Source organism: Euprymna scolopes, chromosome 13 (genome assembly GCF_053919585.1).
Source record: "Euprymna scolopes isolate OS-2025 chromosome 13, ASM5391958v1, whole genome shotgun sequence".
In the NCBI taxonomy this organism is placed as follows: Eukaryota; Metazoa; Mollusca; class Cephalopoda; order Sepiida; family Sepiolidae; genus Euprymna; species Euprymna scolopes.
The window spans coordinates 145,934,239-145,956,904 of NC_136494.1; the positions used below are offsets into that span (position 1 = coordinate 145,934,239).

The 22,666-nt window shown below is 34.2% G+C and overlaps 1 long non-coding RNA gene across 1 annotated transcript in view; it reads left to right on the plus strand.

Moving 5' to 3' along the window:
* Nucleotides 1-21,677, plus strand: part of LOC145292222 (uncharacterized) — an 80,229-nt gene extending 58,552 nt beyond the window's left edge. Inside the window, exons 2-4 of the long non-coding RNA XR_013869570.1 lie at nucleotides 15,637-15,752; nucleotides 20,640-20,871; nucleotides 21,205-21,677. This is a non-coding gene — a long non-coding RNA (uncharacterized LOC145292222). The remainder of the gene's footprint in view (nucleotides 1-15,636; nucleotides 15,753-20,639; nucleotides 20,872-21,204) is intronic.
* Nucleotides 21,678-22,666: the final 989 nt, after the last annotated feature.

Consider the following 22,666-nt stretch of genomic DNA (forward strand, 5'->3'; position numbering starts at 1 on the left):
AATCTATGATATAAAAGAGAAAATGTGTGTTAGTGTGTGCGTTTTTGTGTATGTCCGGCAAAGGTTTTTTTTTTGGGGGGGGGGGCGCTCGAGGAGGGTTACTACTTCTTAGAACTTTTTATTTACTCCCTTACGAAAGGAGGTCATGTCTATTTTTTAAGTGCCAGGGATGTTCAAAAAAGCAATGAGCTTTGATTAATGCGGGCAAAACCCGTCATATCAGGCAATTGCTATTCATTTGGACATTCCCCTTTTTTATGTGGAGCTGGTTTTTCCCCAACATCTTGGTGAAACCGGCTTGCAGCCAAAGTGCAGGATTTCATTCCCCTATGGCGTGATGTTTGACCTCATTAAATTTATGCACCTGTCACTGAACTCATTCACTTAACTTTTTCATCGTTTAATTTCAACTAGGTACGCGCAAGATGAATGCCGACGCTCAAAATGTATAAACATTTTCACCCCTCTCTTTACTTTAAAATTCACCAAAACTCAGGAAACTAACCAATTTCAATGAAATTTTCAATATTTATCAAATGATGATCGCGGAATATAATGAACTAATTATTTTTATTTAAATCCGAATGGAAATGCATTATTTTGTTTAAACAAAAAATACCTTTACTAAAGTTATGGTTTTCAGTAGTAAATAAAAAACGCAAGAATTTATTTTTGCTTTTTTTTATATAAATAAAGCATCGTAATTTGTAACAATAAAAAAAAATAATAATTTTTACATGAACATTACGAAAAAAGCTCCTGAAGTCTGTATTAATGAATTCGATTAAACTCGAAGACAAATGAATTTCTCAAACTACCGATGTTACTATTGAATTAAGCATTGTTTATTTAATATTTTCACAAGAAAAAATTATAATTGCAAAATATATTTCTACATTTTTTTTAAATTACAGATTTTGCATGATTTTAATATGCAAGATTTGAATAATTTCCTTGCTCGCAAAAATGTGAAACTTTCAGCATAACATAATTTTTATATAATATTGGCCAAGAATTTAATAAAAAGAATTAATTTAAAAACAGGAACATAGAAAAATAATTGAATTAAAAAATGGTAAAATTTATACAAACATTTACAATAGAAATGTACGGATGCCCGTCTGGGGGGGGGGGAAGAAACCCAGCACCCCTCCTTCCTTTTAATTACATGACGTCATTCTCAGACAGCTTTTCAACTGTCTCAGATTTTGGGCCTCCGTATATTCCGTATTTCCAAAAACATGGTTTGTTGTGGTTTTGTGAACGGCAAAAACACTCGGTTTTGGGTCTAATGCAGCTATTTTTTGTGCAAACAAGGTGTTTTTTGTATTTTATTAAATATCTTAGGATTTTACTTTACTAATTATCTTTAAAATAAACCCAGAAAACTAATATTTATCTCTAAAAGGATTTTTATAATGAATTTATTTAACTTACAAATTTAGCTGAATTGGTTAGCTCACCGTGAAAACATTTTTCATAACTTTTTTTTTTCACGTGTACAAATATGTTTTTCTTTGAGAAATTAAGTTTAGTCCTTAATCTTTCAAATACAATCAAAAAGTATTCGAAACCTACAAAAAAATTATGATAAATCGGCTTTCAAAACTAGGTCCCCTATCCTTATTCGTTTATTTTTGCCCATACTGCCATTGCCATTGAAAACGTAATTTCAACCATTCTCAATTCTGCTGCTCTTGTAGCGTCGCGGTAAGTTATCAGGCTATCACTTTCTTTTCCGCCTTCACCTCGAGGCTTCAGGTTCGAACCTACCTATCAAAACTTTTTTTTTTCCTCCTTCCTACACACACACACACACCGACAAACACCCAGGCAACACTAGGAACACACGCTAGTCTAGTATAAAGGTCACAAATAAGTTAAAGATATGTTGATAAAGCAAAGTAAATTATTTTTGTCTAATTTCCCAACAGAATTTCCTTTAAAATAATTTATGTTGGTAATGATAATGATTGTTGATTTTTTTTTATTTCTGTTATTTTACAAGTAGTAAGTTCCTTGTGTGAGTTCCTTCTTGCAGATTTACGGTGTGCCTATGAGCCCCAAGTGTTACTGACACTGCTCGTATAGATGGTAAAAATAGCGGAGCAACGCCGCCATTTGTGTAGTAGCACGCATATTTTGTAAAGAATTGTTCTAAAAATAGATATTATATTTTTAATACAAGATGTATACGCTGTGAAAGTAAATGAAACTCAATGCTTCAGCAGTTTAGAATAAATTAGGTGTATTTATCCGACGTTGCACGAATGGAAAGTTAAATAAAAATAATTCAGAATATACTCGTGTTTACAATTTTTTAAAAATAGGATTTTTTTAAAAGTTTTTCTTTATATAATTTAATAAATATTGGATTAAGAAAAATAGGTACCTCCAATGTGAGACACATATGCAACGAATATGGCTTGATATGAGCCAGGGTTTTCTTTGAAACACTGCAATGATAATTTCCTTCTATTAGAAATTTGGCTTGGGAAATATGATGAAGTTCATAATCAGGAAACCAGTGTTTTATAAGTTGTACCTCTCATCCAATATATATATATATATTAGTGATGGGACGATTCCTGTATTTTTCCTGATTCTGATACAATTACTGATTCCATGCTAAATTCCCGATTCCGTTACAATTACCAATTCTGATTCCGATTCTTTATAAATCTGTAAAAAGCCAAAACCAAAACGTGGATTCCATGAACAAGGCTTCTTTCTTGGAAGTGCACACCTGTGGAACTCTGTTCCGTTTGCCTGTTTCCCACCTGACTACAACTTGGATGTCTTCAATCCAACATAAACAAATTTCTGATGAACTGCCCCCTTAAGTAAGACACTTTATCAAATCTCAACACTAACGTACTGTACACACAATAACCCTTATCCCTGAGTGGCTTCCGGGCCTTGATAAGTGTGGATCACCTTGTAAAAAAAAAAAGAAAAATATTATTTAACTATAAGATTGTTATTTTCCCGATTTTTGTAAAAACATGTTAAATACGCAGATATTTTCCTAAACGTCAAAATACACTTGTGGAAAGTGATCTATCGATCTTTAGCTTTACTGGTAATTTAAAATCAATAAATATTATTTTATCATTATTACCAGAAATGGAAGATTTTACTTTAAACAAAATGAAGTAAAAAAAGACAATTAAAAGAATCGTTTTGTCATCGGAAAATAGGAATCAATTTTTCCGATTCTGATACCGATTCCAATTCCGATTAATCGTCCCAACACTAATATATATATATATATATATATATATATATATATATATATATATATATATATATTAAAGATTATATATATGTATATACGAATGTGTGTATATATATATATATATATATATATATATATATATATATATAAGAGCAAATAGTAAATAAACATGTTAAAAAACACTTTGAAAAAGAGTTAAAAACGTATTTAATCTGAAAAGGAAACACTTAATAAGTGGATAGTCCTTAATCTGCAGAGTTTCGAAGAAATACTTTCCTTCTCATCAGAGGGTAGGAATTAGCAAAATGCGGGATCATATTTTGCATACAAAAGTATTGATGAAACTGCAAGTAAGTCAAAGATCTTACTTGATAACAAAAAGTGAAGCAGAGGGAATAGGGTAAAGAAAAAGGTGATTTCACGTGAATGGATAGTCTGGAGAAAGACAAAATATAATTAAGGAAAATAAATCAGAGAAGAAGAGAAAAAAATCAGTGAAGAAGAAGAGAAAAAAAAAAATTAAATGGTCATAGAATTAAATATAAAATAGAAAAGCAAATGTCAAAATGACCCAGACAAAGTGACGTTAAAAGGCGCGAAAAATATAGGGCAAAAAATGAGGTCAACTGAAATGTACAGGTTATTACTTAAGAAAATGTCAGCAAGAGTTATTAAAAGACACCAAATGGAAAAATCAATTAATTAATTAATAAATAAAAAATAAAATATAAAATAAAAAAATTTTTTAAGGGGAGAGGATGGCCGGTATCTGCAAATTCCGGATAAAGCAAGTAAGTATGTAAGTAAATGCATATAGTAAAATATAAGTAAATATACATACAGGATATGAATGTGTGGGTAGATTGATATATTAAATAGAATATTTAAAGACTAAAACGGAAATTGCAGATAAAAAACCGGCCAAGCAAAGAAAAAATAAGGATTATTAAGTTATAAAGTATTAAGAAAGTATGTAGAAAAAAAAGATAATGTTAAAGAAAAATTATCTATCTATCTGAAAGGTTAAAGTAATAACTATGTAATTTCAAAATTACCATAATTAAATTTGGACTTTATGCTTACAGAAAGAGATCAGTCCTTTTTTAGAATTTATTATATTGTTACTTTGAGGGGAAGTAATTATAGTTATAGCTTCGGTTGTGCAGAGTCGACATGACTTAGAGCCTGGAGTATAAGACTTAACTTTTTTTATGATAGTTCACTTGATTGAGAAGGGGGTATTATTAGAGTTAAGTTTTTTAATTAAAGTGGTTAGAGAAGTTCCTTGGTTATTATTAGAATTATGGTTGTTAAAAGAAGAAATGTGTGATATTCTTTTCTTAATTAATGTTGAAGTAGCGCCGATATATGTATGTACTTTATTAAAAGCTCGAGGTCTTATATTAATATTAATTTGCTGATTTGTATTAGTTAAATAGTTTTAATTTTGTTCATTGTGTTCAACAAAGGGTGGGACAATGATTGTACACGAGGACTCTTTTGGAAGGGATAATTAGTGTTGTTAGTGGTAGGATGGCTGTTAGAAATATTATTATTATTATTATTATTATTATCATTATTATTATTATTATCATTATTATTATTGCTAGTTGTATGAGTGTAGATGGAGGAGCTGCTCAAGTGGTGTATTGAATTAGTAACTATATCAGATGAAGGATGGGAAGAAGGATAACTTGAAGACGAAATATTAGTGTTTGTTATGGGAGGATTGCGTGGGAGCTCAGTAATTGTGCATGAATATATAACATCTTTATGGATGCAATCATTATTGAGTGGGCAAAGATGTTTGTTATTACAATTACAGTTAGGTTTGAGTTTAATTGGGAAAGGGACTTTTTGGGCTGATTTAATTTTTTTTGTTATTAGATGTTAAGATTTTTTGTGCTAAATTAGGCATTGTTGAATAAGAAATCCTGATTGAGTTTTTATTGAAAATAGAACTATATCTGTGTGGGTATTTGAAAAAGTTTTGTACAATGTTGAAGAATTCCTTAGGTATATAAGTTTTGACATTTACGCTAAATGGAGTGTTAAACCAAATATTTTTCTTTCTCCTGATGCGACTGGGTGGATTAGAGGTATTATGATTAGTATTTTGGTTTGGATTATATATGTAGACTGCTTCATTGTTATTGATAGCAGCAGATCTTGTTATTTGAACTGGTTTCTTACGAGTCATATTGTGTGTGATTACAGATTTAAGGCGGCCTGCAGGAGGAGGATAATGGTTGTATTTAATCTTTTCCTTGTGTTCTGAGTTCCTTAAGGCATTATTAAAGAAAGTAGCATTTTGATTAAAAGTGTTTTTATCAGCAGAAAGAGAAGAAATTCTTCTAGAGACGGATGGTACTATAGATTTTATAATTGAGTTGGGGTGGTTAGAAGATTTATGGACGTATAAAAGCGTAAGGTTGGGTTTATGATAGGGGCTATGAGTTCCGGTGTTAAGATTAAGTGTAACATCTAGAAAATTTGAAGTTTTTTTGTTTGCTTCGATAATTATAGAAAGGCCAAAGTTATTGATGAAGTTATGTAATTTTTTAATTGTTTTTTTGTACTTTCTTGGCCTGGCTGTTGTAGTAAAAAGGGCATCATCTCTATAAAGGCCCCTTTGGATATGTTTAACGTGGTATTTAAATTCTTTCAGTAAGAAGAGTCCCACTAAATCGGTAACTTTTGCAGAGTCAGAAGTACCCATCAAGATGTCAAAATTATCAGGAGTGTCCTTTCTAGTCCAAAACTTATTGTTAAATTGTATAAGGGACTTTCTTGCTAGAAGAATTAATTTAATTTCTAAATTAGTTAAGTCAGAATCAGAGAAATTGATTGATAATAATTTTGGATGTCAAAGGTTATGAAGTTAAGGGGGTGTTTATTTTTAAGGGAAACAAACCAATTAATTACGGAATCTGAATTTAGCCAAAGAGGGAAACTTACTTTTTCTTTAATAGAAGGGATGATTCTATCTAAGATATTTTTGTCTTACAGCATCTAAGTCAAAATTAGATGGGCAGATCAATCTGATGGAGGAATATTTTACCTGCATCTCATCCTTCCAAATTTTTTAAAAGGTTGAGATGTAGGTCAAATATTTTCTCATGTTTTTCCTTATAAGGAAAATGGATTCCATACTGTTCATTGTTAAAGAGTTTTTATTCAATACATCTGACGAAAGGCTGTTCTTGTGAAAATTTTCAAACGACATAAGATCTGAATTTGTCCAAATAGTCGTGAAACAATTGAAACTAATGATGAAATACAGTATTTGTTGCTATCAATCTATTCCTTGATGTCTTGATTTTGTTGAAACAATATATATATATATATATATATATATATATATATATATATATATATATATGAGGTGTGCTTTTGGAGGCTTGTCAATGCAGGAATTATTCAGTTGTAAATAGATAAATAAATAAATACAATTCAGTAGTATAAAATAAATATTCATTTATTTACCTGACTGTAGATGATAAATTCTCAATCGATCTACACTCAGGTAAATAAATTAATATTTATTTAAACTATTGAATTGTATTTATTTATCTATTTACAACGACTGAATAATTCCTGCATTGACAAGCTTTCTAAAACACACTTTTTATCTGATAAAAGCAAACTACAACATACTTCTTACACATGCACACACACACGCACACATATATATATATATATATATATATATATATATATATATATATATATATATATATATATATATACAGAGAGATAGATCTTTAAATATTTGACTATAAAATTGTTATGTTTTCCTGATTACCATAAAAACACATGTTAAATGTGCATAAATTTTCTCAAACGTAAAAACACATTTGTGGAGGTGATCTATAAATATTAGTTTTACTAGTAGTTTAAAAATCAATAAATATTTATTATTTTATTATTTCTACCAGCACTGGATGAATTTGTTTTAAGCAAAATCTAATAAAAAAAGATAATTAAAGGAATCGTTTTTGAAATAGGCAAAATTTTTCCGATACCCAAAACGTTCCAATTTTTATGCCCGATTCCAATTCCGATTAATCGCAATACTAATAGTTATTAATAATTAAGATCTCATTAGCTTTCTCAATATGAACATCTAAAAAGAAAGACGGGCATTTTTGACTGATGAAATTTTAGTTATTAAAAAATACAGATCAAAACATTGTCCTGCCAATGTAGCCAGCCGGTACATGTCTGTATAAATAAATAAATAGATAAATATATATATATATATATATATATATATATATATATATATATATATATATATATATATATATAAATAATTATATATATATATATATATATATATATAAATAATTATATATATATATATATATATATATATATATATATAATTATTTGATAATAAATATTTTAATCATTATCCACAGACATATAGGCTTTATCTTCATAGAATCGTCAGTGTGGAGATAACTGTTCCGCTGGTTGCACGATTCGAACCCCAAACCTCTTTTAGAAATTGTGCAGGTAAAAAGAATTCTAATTATAGATAATGACGAACACGCATATAACAATGAGAAATAATGAAAACAAAAAAGTACTAATTAGACATGAAATGTAAGAAAAGAAAAAATACTTTATATAAAAGAAAACGTGAACAGAAATAATAAAAAAGAATGATTAAAATTTTGATTTAAAAAAATTAAAAGAACGTATAAGAAACCAAAATAAACTCCTTTAAAATAAAAATATGAACGCTATTATTGTTTTAGTTTTAAAAAAGACAACATCTATAAAAGGGAAAAATTCGTGTATGTGTGTGAGGACACTTCTCAACCTATATCCTCAACGAATTTTGATCTACAGACTTGAAATTTAGTATATAGAATATTCAGACATGTGGAAACATTTTAATTGATTTTCATCCGGAAAAATGGGCTGCTAAGGAGTAAAAATTGAAAAAATGGTATGTGAGAGGCCACCAAATTTTTATCTGTTTGTCAACTCATGACTGTGCATTCGCGATTGTGAAGTATGACTGCTTCCTTATGTTAAGTATAAGTTGATTTGAAAACACTCTTTAAAAGTCATGTCCAGCTATTGTAATCGTTATCATGCTTGATTCAGTCTTTAATCTCTGCTCAAGTATCTTTTTTACGTACAAGAAAAAACATAATACTCGCATGCACATGTCTCAGTTTCTTTCCGTATTTTTTTTTTTTTTTTTTTAATTGCTTTTTTAAGGAATTTAACGTTACGTTTAATACTTATAGTACATTAAATAAGAATTCTGCATTAATTAAAATATAATATTTATGCATGTTTTACGACCAGGCAACGGGCGGCCTGCTAGTGTGTGTGTGTGTGTGTGTGTGCGTGACGACACTTCAACCTATATACTCAAGAAACTTTTTATCTACAGACTTGAAATTTGGTATATAGAGGATTCAAGAAGTGAACTGTTAAGAAAAAAACATAATACTCGTATGCACATGCCTCAGTTTCTGTATAAATTAAAATATAATATTTATGCATATTTTACGACCGGGCAACGCCGGGCGGCATGCTAGTCCAGAATCAAAGTGTAGTATCTGTTCCGGCGGATACTGCAAGCAAAGACCATATGTGGGGGAAACCCCACATATAAGACCTTGGTCAATGTAGGGGCAACTCTTCATACCAATTGTCACTAGCCAGCTCCCCTACTTCCCGGGGAGTTGGTCCCCATTTCCCCTTCACTCCTCACTTTAAAAATCGGCCTTGTGCCTAATTTGCTCGGTGGGGGAGCAAATAAATACCATCTGTTCCGGCAGATACTGCAAACAGAGACCATATGTGGGGGTAACTCCACATATCAGACCTTGGTCAATGTAGGGGCAACCCTTCATACCAACAGTTACTATCCAGCTCCCATTTCCCACCCATCGGGAGCTGGTCCCCTTTTCCCTCCCCCCTCCCTCTCTCTCCACATTAAAAAACGGCCTTGTGCCTAATTTGCTCAGTGGGGAAGCAAATAAATACATACTGCAAACAAAGACCATATATGGGAGCAATCCCATATATAAGACCTTGGTCAATGTAGGGGAAACCCTTCATACCAATTGTCACTATCCAGCTCCCCTACTCCCCGGGGAGTTGGTCCCCATTTACCCTTCACTCCTCAAATTAAAAATCGGCCTTGTGCCTAATTTGCTCGGTGGGTGGGGGAGCAAATAAATACCAACCCCACATATAAGTTATTGGTCAATGTAGGGGAAACCCTTCATACCAATTGTTACTATCCAGCTCCCCTACTCCCCGGGGAGTTGGTCCCCATTTCCCCTTCACTCTCCACATTAAAAAACGGCCTTGTGTCTAATTTGCTCAGTGGGGAAGCAAATAAGAGAAGCAAAAACAAAAAAGTGGTACATTTGGGGGTTAAGGTTGGGGTCGGATGTTAAACGCTTTGTTTCATTTTTTAGGTCATCGTTTGGTTGTTGATAAACAATTTGTAACTGAATTTAATACTGAAAAGAAGATCGTATACAATTCATATTCACGGTGGGAATGTGAATATATATATTAACATAGATATTTGCTAAACATTATATCAATAAATAGCAGGAGCTGTGGAAATTTCACGGAATGAGAAATAAAAATATTTAATCAACAAATAAATTGTGATAAAGCTGATATTTTTCCGGATAGTGCAAAAAATTGTTGTTTTTTTTTGTCGACAGGAAAAACAACACACAGCACATATGATTTTATTAACATTTATATGGAAATTACATCCATTGTATTCGAGTTCCTTTCTCACTCTATTACAACAATAATCATATATTATTAGAATGATATTCGAAAACAAAGCTACACCAAAGAGGGGAGGGATTCTTCTCCAGGGTTGCCAGATTGACCGTTATGAAGCTAAATTTAGCAAATTTGGCCTTTTTTAAAAATCAATTTGGCCCTCAAAATTGTATTTGGCCTTTTTCAATGCATTACATATGTAGGAGAACATGCAGGATATAATATAGATTGGGCTAAGTGTCACACAACATTAGTCAATTGTTTTCCAGCTATATGTGTTTTGTGTTACCTTGTTGTTGATTTAGAAAGGGTGTCAATGCCAAAAGATTACAGAAAAACCACTGACGCATTATTCCGAGAGGAGGGATGGGTTAGAGGAAGCCATAGTTAAATTTTTGGTCAGAAGGAGGTAAGGAAAAGACCTAGATGATGGACGTTTCTGAATTTTTGAGATGAGGATTGGTTATTTGTATTATTCATCGGACTACTGTTCTCATCTTGAGTGTGATTTTGAGAACGTTTCGGTCGATATAACCTCCGACCTTCTTCAGGTGAATGTTTCTGTCGAACTCAGAAATTTAAACGGAATTTCGAGCGGAACCCTTTATTTACTTCACGGGTGTAGTGTGATCTTGTTCCATCAGCCATGACTGACTAAGTAATTCGCAAATGTATATTTCGGTCGCCCACACTGAGGACTGAACCTTCAACCTTCAACTTGATTTTTCCTAGTACTCTAACCACTGTGCCACGGACAATTTTAGTACGAATTTTAGGAGCCTTAAACCTACTCTTTATTTCTAGTTGTAAATATCACCATTTATTACTAATTATTACTATATATTAATGTATATCTATTATATACTTATTACTTGTATATATTAATGCTTTTACTTATTACTTGAATATATTAATGTTTTTACTTATTACTTGTATATATTAATGTTTTTACTTATTACTTGTATATATTAATCTATCGTTTATAATTACTGGTTCCCATCTCGTATTGAATTCTATATACTAGGTCTACTTTGCAGTTGGTTATTCCCCAACTGCTTCTTTCAGTCGTCTTACTCTCCACCGTTCCTCTCTGTCTATAATTTTTACTTCATCCCATAATGGTAGATGATTTCCCTTTTCTTTCCAGATATGGTCAGCTATATCTGACTTTTAAGTCTCTCCACATGCTACGCCTTTTCGATGTTCTTCTAACCGTACTTTCAACAGACGACACGTTTCACCTTTGTATAGTTTTCTACATTTACATGGGATTTCATATACACAGTTCTTAGTCATGATTTTTTCTGTAGAGGGTTTGACTCTCACACGCTGTTTCCGGAGAGTTGAATCACTCTTGAATACTGTCCTGATGTCATATGGATTACATATTCATTGAACTTTTTCAGACAAGCCCTTCATATATGGTATACAAACTGGTGAGTTTCTGGCGCAGTGGTTACAGTACTGGGAATATATATATATATATATATATATATATATATATATATATATATATATATATATATATATAAAGTTTTAAATATAATGGGCGGAAGTCTCTCGAGAGCTCTTTCAGCTATCATCTCATCAGGAGAAAATCGATAGCGTAAAAATAATACTATGTCGAAAGTAAAGAGTTCTGATGGGGAACTATTGAATGTGCCAAAAATTATGGGGACACTAAAATAAAGTTTATTAAAGTTTAAAAAACGATTAAAATGATGGCATAACGAGGGGGGAAAAACAAAAACAAAACAAAAAAACAGGAGAAAAGATTCACAGTTCCCCAAAGAGAAACAATGCGTTAGATGTTTCTTTCTGCAGACACAAAGAAGGTTTCCGCACCGCAATAGACAGACTCCAAAATCTTTAAATGGTTTCTGGAGTCCGCTCTATGTAGCACCTCGAACCATTCAATTTTATATCTATCGGCACAGCATGGGATGTCAACCAAATGCTGGCCAATAGCAGAGTCCAAGGCTGCAGAAGGAGGGAGACTACCATCCCCATCCTCCCTTGTCTAATCTTCGATGGAACATGCTGGTTTATACGAGTCAAAAGATGCAAGGATGTTCGCCCAACATAACCAGCATCGCACTGGCATTTGAATTGATATACAATATTGCTATTTTGGATGTAAGGCAAACTATCCTTGGGAAAAGAAGGAAATGCAGGTCTCGTAGTATATACCAAACGCAAGGACACAGAATAAAAGCAGTCATAAATACTTCTGCGAATCTGTTTGGAAAGTCTGTTACTCTTTTCCCCAATCCACGGTAATTTTAAATAAACCGGGCATTTCAAAGGTCCAAACTTTTTAGGGGATTTAAAATCCGCAACCTTTTTGAAAATACAGTCATCAATAAGGTCAACAGGATAACCATTATTGATGAATATTTCCCTGATCTTATCGAGTTCGGCGTCCAATCTGTTAGGTGAACAAATCATCAGGGCTCTATGTACCAAGTATTAATTAAGCCGACCTTACGTGATTTTGGTACAAAAGACAACCAGTTCACATATAGGCCAGTAAATGTCGGCTTCCTATGAATTGTAGTCAGAAAGCCCCCCCCCCCCTTGAACGTTCGACAAGAACATCCAAGAAGGGAAGCGAATTGTCCTTCTCACTTTCCATAGTGAACTTTAGAGCTCTATGCAAAGAATTCAACAAATCAAAAAATATCGACGCTTCCCTTTGCGATGGAAAAACAGCAAAAGTGTCGTCAACATATCTGAAATATGCAGTGGGTTTTGTTATAAAATTAAACAGAACGGATTCATTGTACCCGACGAAAATATCCGCTAAAGTTGGGGCCAACGGACTCCCCATTGAAACCCCGTCAACCTGACAGTACATAATATCACAAAAACTAAACTCCACAGATTGTGTGCACATTAAAATGAGTTCAATAAGAATCTCTTTAGAAAAACGTTGAGTAGTCAGGCGACCATCGTAAAGCTCGTCGGTACATATACGTATAGTCTCATCCAACGGTATGTTGGTAAAGGGACTAGAGACATCAAATGAGCACATAAAAGATGTCTCTGCATTAGAATCCAACCCACGTACATAATCAACAAACTGAAAAGAATCAGGGATACAGTGCGTGGTATATAACTCGCGCACAGGTTGCAGAATTTTCACAAGCCACTGAGCCAAAGAGTGTTGTGCCGAACTAACCATTGATAAAATAGGTCTCAGTGGAACACCTTGCTTGTGGATTTTGGGGAGACCATACATTCTAGGACGTTGTGAACCAGAAGGTCTAATCCTGTCATAGACGTCCTTGCAAAAAACTTTCTTTTTAAATAATGCAAGTAGACGTCTTTGCATTTTTGCCTCGTTCTTGCAAATATTATCCGTCAACTCGACAGGACCGAGTTTACGGAATTTCGAAACATCATTGAGAATAATAGTATTATTTTTACGCTATCGATTTTCTCCTGATGAGATTATAGCTGAAAGAGCTCTCGAGAGACTTTCGACCATTATATTTAAAACTATATATATATATATATATATATATATATATATATATATATATATATATATATATGCACGTTTCATTAAATAGCACAGACAACTCTTGCTTGTTTTTCTTGTAATCCTCCTTTTTTCTTTGTCGGACCATTGTCCAAAGGTTTTTTTTGGGGGGGGGGGGGGTTTCGAGTGAAAAAAGAAATTTCCCATAATCGCGAACGTTTTCGATCTCCATTGGTCATCCTTAGGTAAGTAGTAAACATAAAGAATAAAAAATGAAATTGAAAAATGAAAATAGCGAGATAAAATGAAAAGACGATTAAAAGACGATTAAAATCGCTTAAAATCACTAAAATACTCAAAAGCATGTGAGCGTGCCCTCCGTTTCATTTTGTGTCAGGTTAATCATTGGTTTATTAATGTGGATTAACAATGCCTCACAGTTGGGGGGGGGGCGCTCCTCGCAATATGAGACAGTTGAAATGGCCGTGTTTTTTTTATTAATATGTCTCTAAATTCAGTTTTAGGGGTGTGGTGCGCTATGAGGTGCTGATAGATTGAACTATTCGGGGAAGACCGGTGACATGTTAAACGACGGGAGATGCTGGTTCGAGTCATGCCAATGTACGAATTATTTTTGGAGACACATTCTCCTATGGGACATTTAAAGACGTACACGGCATTTTTAGTTTTCAGCATACTGCCATCGGATGTAGGGTTATTATTTATTAGTAATTGGCTAGTTTAAATTTTTTGTAATAAATAATAAATCTTATTTTAGAGTTTTTTCCGTGGTTACGACATGTTTGTGTACAATGCATGAGAATTACAAATTAGACGAAAAAATAAAAGATATTGTACACAAACATGTCGGAACCACGGAAAAAAAAACACGCACCCCCCCCTCTCTCTCTATCTCTCTCTCTCTCTCTGTCTTTCTTTCTCTCTCTCTCTCTCTCTCTCTCTCTCTCTCACACACACACACACACTCATACACTTATACACACACGTGCGCTTTCTAATCTTTGGCGTCGTTATTTACGTTATGTTTTTAAACTTTGAAACTCTGAGTTTTTAAACGCTAGTTCAACGTTTTTTCTCTGTTTGTTCACTTTGAATTGTTTTTAGTTTTTCAATTGTCGTTGATGAAATTACGCTGACTGTGTCCAACCTCTTATGGTTGATTCGGCGCAACGAAACCAATGGTACGACTTTGAAATATATATATATATATAGTGTCGTAATATATATATATATATATATATATATATATATATATATATATATATATATATATACACACACAGGGTGACCCCCCCCCCCAAAAAAAACGGACCCCAACTCTAATTAGGCCCGGTTTCTTAGTATTTTGTCCGAATGAAGTGAAACTTTGGTCATAACTAGTTTATTATATTCAAAACATCACACCAAAACACTAGGGTCTTTGGCCTTTTTTTCTCCGTTGACTAAAATGCTCAGAAAAACAATTGAATGACCTCTGTTTGTTTGTTTGTTTGTTTTTTGGTCACCCTATATATATATATATATATATATATATATATATATATATATATATATATATATATATATATATATATATATATATATATGGCGATGGATGACTATAATGGTCCCTATCTTGGGTTGAGCATATTGGGAAGTGATATACAAACTGCCATTAGCATATTAAGCGACGCTCTTTGTGTAAACAAATCGAGCGGAGGCATTTGGACGATGGCAAAACGTCGTTAATTCATGACCCACTTAGCAGCAGAGCCATATAGCACAATGGTGAGAAGCTTTTACTGTAATTTGGGCGGTCGGGTGTCGATCCTGGCTTGAGGCAGTTGCTTGTCTACCCGCACTGATGAGCTGTGAAACGGCGAAACAGTACTGTAAGTGGATGACTATATATATATGAGATGGAGAAATTCAATCTCTGTCCTAATAAAATGATCAGACAGGATATCGTGTATGTGTGTGTGTTTCTCACCTACGCGTAACTTTGATAACTACACATGAAATTATTTATTATTATTTACTATTAATCAATTAAAATCAATAAAATTAAGGAAAACTAAAACGAATTTTTAAATATTCTATTTCCCAAACATTTTGAATTATTTTTTTTCAGTCCCAACCGTCAATTAATCTTCACCGGGGAAACGCCGGGCAAATACAGCTAAAAAATGTTTCTAAGTATAGTGTTACATGAGGTAAGACTATTTGGGCAACAGCAGGTTCGTTTTAGTAAGTATCAAATGGATTTACACAGTAAGTTTTTTTTTCTTCTTTATTTGCCATTGTCTCATCGCTTACCGCTACACCCATCTTCCCCCAAATTATTTTTGGCTTTTTTGTCTGGGTCATAATACCTCTCGCAAATACCTACCTACCCCTAAATCCTCCCCAGCAACAGTCGTATTCACTCAAAGGGCATATTTGGGCACCCTGGTTTCTTGTGCTTCAACACACATTCAAGGGTGCCCCCCCCCTCTCACCCAGGGTTTCTTTCTTCCTTACCACGTTCTCTCTTTACATCATAGGAATTCACTGAAACCACCTTGTTTTACATTACGACTCACAGCATTTGACATTTTAAGTCTAGACTCCAGAATAATTTATTAAGTGGGTCCACGCATCTTTAAATGAGGCTCTGTCTTCCCAGTTCAGTTTGAAATATCAGGTTTAGATGCGTCCAGGCTTCTTCGGTGCGTCGATCTGTAACGCTTGTTTGAATTGTTATTTTCAGAATACAAAACCGGCTTCGAAACCTAGTAGGTAATGCCTTTTCTCTTCCTTGCAATCTCTTTCTCACAGAAGAAACGCTGCGAGCTTGTCTCTGCTCTATCGCTATTTTCATGGTTGAACTCCAATCTATAGTCCCTCCTTGCTAAACTTTCACAAAAAAACACTTGAATAGCTACAACCATTATATACGATTTCCCTCAACCTCTACCTGTGCCTAAATCTACACGCGGATTCCATGAACAAAGATTCTTTCCCAGAACTGCCTGCCTGTGGAACACAGTTTTGCTGGCCTGCTTCCCGGTTTAATACAACATGATAGCCTTCAAGTCCAATGTAAACAAGTTCTTGTTGAGCCGTCCCCATAAATAATCAAATTCTACCCAATTTACACCATTAACGATTACTACACTATTACCTTATATTCATTAACCCTTATCCTCGAGTGGCCTTCAGGCTTTGATAAGTGGTGACTCCCAAGTAAAAAAAAAATATAGAAAAAGAAGAGACGTTGCTAATCTTTCTCTACTCTGTTGTTATTTTCATGGAAAGTGCTCGACTGAGCTTCAATCTCTGTCCTCTACCCTGTAAAACACTCATAGCTAAAGCTATTGTAAATAGCTTCCTTTTCTTTCTCTGTGTATCTATGGCTAAACGAAACTTCTGTAACATAGTCGTTACATGTCCACCCTCGAAACGTACAGTCACAAGGAAACAAAGACAAGTAAAGAATTCGACTCAATCTTTTATTCAGTGAAACAACAGACATTTATTTACAGGTACTTTCCAGAATAATGCCTTGTCCCTTATTCAAAACTCTTCTTATACTCCAGTGTACCTAACAAAACTCTACCATGCCAAATGTATGGTACTCTGTCTTTGTCCGACCATGTTTAGGACGCGTCTTTTCCTGTTGCTCTCGATCCACGTGTGTAACATGTCCATCTTTGTCTTTCTCGGTCACATTTTTTCTTTTTTTATATTGTAATATAACCTCTGGGTGTGTTCGTTGATCCCGGCTCACGGGACCATAGATGCAACCCAGCAGGGCTAGGGCACCATTCAAATGCGCTTTGACCAGCGATGGAGTTGTGCATTCTCAATGCACTTTGGTCAACGATGGAGTTGTGGCTGTGCATGGGCGTCTAGAGTGCGTTTTGTCACTCACATTGAAATCGACGAATCCATCTCCTAACTGCTGATATCATCTGCATCGGCTTTGTAAATGTTCACCAAACACTGGTGAATGTTGATTGGTTCATTTTTTTTATGCAAGTAGGAATTCAATGATGCATCTCTGCTTCTGACGCACATCCATGACAGAGGTTGCTTTGTTAGAGTTTCACACTGTCAATATCTGCAACAGAGCGATGAAACTTTCAGGTCATGAATGCATACATTCAGTCATCATTATAATTCAATGTGCTTTCCACTCTGATCCATTCAGGCGGAATATAAAATAAGGGGCATTACTTTTGGAACAATCCTTGTAGATCAAGGCAATACAAAAACAAGGGGGGGCTGAGAGACCTCAAGGAGGATAACAGATAGATCAGAACAGGCGACTTGAAGTCGGCAGCAAACAGTGTCAGTATAAAAATTTGCATTATACTTAATCATTTTTGCATAAAATGTTATCGTTTTAATTGTTTTTAGTATTATACAAATAGATTACTTTATAAATATTTATTGATTTTTTTTTATTTTTTTTTTAGAAAAATAGAATAATTTTCTTATCTGACAATGTTTTCTGCGTCGTTTCTAAAGTCGTTTGTTCTTCTAATTCACCGCATAACATTGTTGAATCTTTTCGTGATTTGCATAAGTGAATGTAGAAATGTATTAAATCTGGGGTGGATGGGAGTGGTTACTTTGAACGGCGGCAATCGGTAATGTAGATATCATTCCTGGTTTAATTTTTGTCACTCCTAGTATTTCGTCATCATTGAATTGTGCGAAACTATAAATGGCAAGTTTTTATTTCAAATTTTAATTTCCTTTTCTTTCTTTTTTTACATGGCAGTCACCACTTATCAAGGCTCGGAAGCCACTCGGGGATAAGGGTTATTGTGTGTACAGTAATCAATGGGATAATATCGCGATAATCGTTAGTATTGGAGATTTCATAGTGTCTTACTTAAGGGGGCGATTTATCAGGAATTTGTTTATGTTCGACTTGAAGAAATCCAAGTTGTAGTCAGATGAGAAACAGGCAAACGGAAGAGAGTTCCACAGGCGTACACTTCTAAGAAAGAAGCTTTGTCCATGGAATCTACGTTTTGATTTAGGCACAGATAACGAGTGGGGAAAATTATTGACAGTGGATTCAGCTAGATGAGTGTTTTTTGTGAAAGATTGGTGAGGGGGGACCAGAGATTGGAGCTCAGACAAGCACTTGCCATGGAAATAACGATAAAACAAAGACAGGCTCGCAACATATCTTCTGTGGGAGAGAGGTTGCAGGGAAGAGAAAATGGCATCCCCCACTAAGGCAGGATAGGCTTCTTTAGCAGCTCCTACCCAGATGTGGCAGCAGTACTCCATCCTTGGATGTACTTGGCTTTTATACAGATAGAGAATTGCATCAGTAGTGAGATATCTTCTGGAGCGGTAGAAGGATCCTACCATTTTTCCAGCGACCTTGGCAACAAACTTGATGTACATGTTCCATTTCAGATCAGGAGTAAAGGTCAAGCCCAGAAGCTTATCAAAACATGAAGCCTCCCCAAGGCGAGAGCCATCCATTTCAATTGATACCAGATTGGGATCAGAGCGTTGATGATGTAAAGATAGGAGCTTGGTTTTAGATGCATTAAAGGTAACCAGCCACCTGTTCCTCCACTGTACCACGTGCTCAAGATCAGAGGAGAGAGAATCGGAGAGAACTTTGTCATTTATGGCCTTTGATGTGTTGCCATAGATGGTCGTGTAATCAGCATAGATATCAATGAATGATTTAAGTATGTGTTTTGGGAGATCATTGATGTAGATCAGGAAGAGAGTTGGACCCAGGATGGACCCTTGAAGGACTCCAGCATTAATACTGTGGGCCTCTGATTTCTGCCCATCAACCACTACTCTATCAGAGAGAAATGATTTAATAATTGAGAAAACATTTCCAGTTATACCGTAGTTGGAAATCTTGTGAAGTAGGCCTTTGTGCCATACCTTATCGAAGGCCTTTGATATGTCAAGAACAATTGCCCTAGAAAGTTGACAACTAAGTTCTCGTCTTTTTTTTTTTTTTTTTTTGCATAGGAGTTACCACTTATCAAGGCCCAAAGGCCGCTCGAGGACGAGGGTTAAAGAGTGTACAGTAGTCAATACGGGACAATAGTAATCGTTAAGGTGGAAATCTGATAAATTGGATTACAAGAACTTGTTTATGTTGGACCATATTGTGTGGTCAGCTGGAAAGCAGGCAAACGTTATGTTAGAGAGTCCTACAGGCGTGCAGTTCTAAGAAAAAAACTTTGTTCATGGAATATACGTTTAGGTTTAGGCACAGATAAAGAGTGGGGGAAATTATTAATAGTGTTTTCAGCTAGATGAGTCTTTCTCAGTTAATACTTTATTTATTATTAAACTTTTAAATTTAAATAAAAAAATGATCGGAACTTAGTTGTTAACTCAATGTTTGCTAAATTAATACCAAAAATAGTGGTTGTTTGTTGACATATCTAATATAGATTATCTCTCTTTGTCACGTTCTTCAATGTTGCAATTTTTTTAACGACAATTATGTTATATATATATATATATATATATATATATATATATATATATATATATATATATATTATTGGGGGCTTTGAGATGAGTAATTTGTGTATTTATTTATTCATTTGCGGACTATTATCCTCATTTCATAGTTGTTTCTGTTTCACCTTTGGGGCCTGTGGCGCAGTGGATAGAGGCGTTAAGTTTTTACAGTTTCAGGTGAGTATTGTCTGAAGATAGCAGATTTAATCCTACTTAAAGCAGGCCAGCGGTTTATTTGGTTAAAACGTGGTGAGACAACAACAACTATGGAAGGCAGTAATTACTGAGGATACAGTTATGAGACTCAGCATTCTTATCCAGACATGGTTAATCACTTGAAGCAGGCCAGAGAATGAGTTGGCCAAAGCGTGATCAAACAACAATAACTATGAAGATGAAGATAACAGTTCACCCATAAATAGACAATTATGTTTCCCCTATATTTCTTTGCATCATATTTGTATTCTGTATAAGATTTTTATATTTTGTTGTACTCTGTATCCTTTATTGAATTTTGTTTCGTACCTTTTATTTGTGTATTTATTAATTTGAATAAACAGTAACGCCAGCTGTTTGAGACTGACGCTACAGATTCCAGCACAAAAATGATTCCTTTTTTTAATTCAGACGGCATTGAGATTGGGTGTGGGTTTCTAGCTCATCGATAGTGTGAATTCCCAAAGCATTTCCGTCCTTAAAGAATTATCCTGTGAGAACCAACACAAAGAATATTGAATTCTTCCTGCGAAAATTTTTATTTACACAGCATTGGTGCTGGCGTTTTGGAAGGAAAAGAACTTTATTTAAAGAATTTTGAATACATTTAACTGGCAAGGGCTGTTCAGTCCATTAAGAATTTGTGAGTACTTTCCATTGTATTTATTATTTTGTTTGTTCAAACATTTGGAAATACTCGTTCATACTCTTTTTTTATGCTTCTATGGTCGTTTGTTCAAATGACAAATTTGTAAACTTCTAAAGCTGTATATTTTGGTTTATTGGCGCCAATGATTATGCTGCCTCTTTTATTGTTACTTGGTGTTCTTGAATGTCCACAAGGGAAATTTTTGCAACTCTGTACTTCGCCTCGAGGAATTTTCCATAAATAAAATCTTTTCCTCTTCATTTAAAACTCGACTACTTTCAACCTTATTTCTCTCCTACCCCTTATGTTATCCTTTTACTTTTTCAGGCTTTCTGTACCACGTCGAATTTATCTGAAAACGGATACATTTCTGACATCAATGCTCTGAGGAGGAATTCATCCGCAAGTTGTTAAACTCAAGGAGGAAGCGCGGAGCTGGTCAACTGAAGTTTCGATTGAGATAATGAAGAGAGACATGAAGCTGGTGGCTGACTCCTGTGCTTTTTGGTGTTCGTTGTTGGAGTGTCTGAAATATGTCAAATCCAGCTGCCAATCAGTATGGATGGACCATTTGACACAGGACAAAGAACTCATTTAGAGCCAGCTGAAACGCCCTGCCCCAGGGGTGAATGGTGTTATAGTACGGGTAAAACATTCTAATACAAAAAATATGTAAGCATTTACTTTTGATTAAACTTAATTAAATATTTCCTTTTTGTTTTTAAACTTTTTTATAGTAATAAGAGATTACTTACAAAGGCCAAAAGCCACTGGAGGATAAAGATTGTCAGTTGGATGATGGACAATACTATGAGATGAATGGGTATGATAGGTGGAAAAAGCAGAATTTGATTACTTGATTCAGCAAGTGCTTGTTGGCTTACTTGAAAACAAGCATGTTGTATTCAGCAGGGAAGCAGGCTCATGATATTATGTTCATTAGATGAAAAGTTCTTAAAAGAAAACTCTTCTAATGGAAGTTCTCAATGGTTTTAGTTGCACAGAGGAAGAAGAAAAAGTTTGTTGCAGTTGGACAAGTTCTTGCTGTGAACGTTTTACAGAGTGGGGACCAAAAATTGGAGCTCAGTCGAGCATATTCCATGGAAATAACAAAAGGGTATAAAACGGATAGCAACATCTCTTATTTGAGAAAAAGGTTATAAGGAAGAGAAGGAATTTTTATGAAGGCTTTGTTGGCTTTTTATCATGGAACAAAGTGTAGTATCTGTTTTGAAACTCCACTTTATCTTTTCTGTCTTTCGTCAGTGAAACGGAAATGCTTTTAGACGGGATATTTTTTATTTTTGTCACAATCCAGAATGCCCAGTTTTGAGGGAGCTGGATTTTCCTAACATTAAAAACCGATCCTAACTGTGCCCTCGTGGAGAGGCAATAAATAGAGGTAATCAATTTTTAGTAAGCACGATAATTCAGTTTGAGAAAGGAATAACATTTAACGTGAAGATTTTCATAGAATCGACCATTATTTCTTGTTTTAAAAACTGCTGGGTTTAATCTACGATCGACGATCATGGTGCAATATAGGATCACATATAAACAAGCATTTATAAAACTTAACTCAGTTTTATGCTCCAATACCATCACGCTCAAGACTAAACAACGTATTCTTAAAGCGTATGTTTAATCTGTCTTGTTATATGACTGAAAGTTGGACTATCTGCCCCAAAATGCAGAAATGCATTAATAGTGCAGAAATTGGGTTTGTGAGACAAATGTTTGGGTCGTTTGGAAAGATCACATTTCTAACAATTAATTATGAACTTGATCT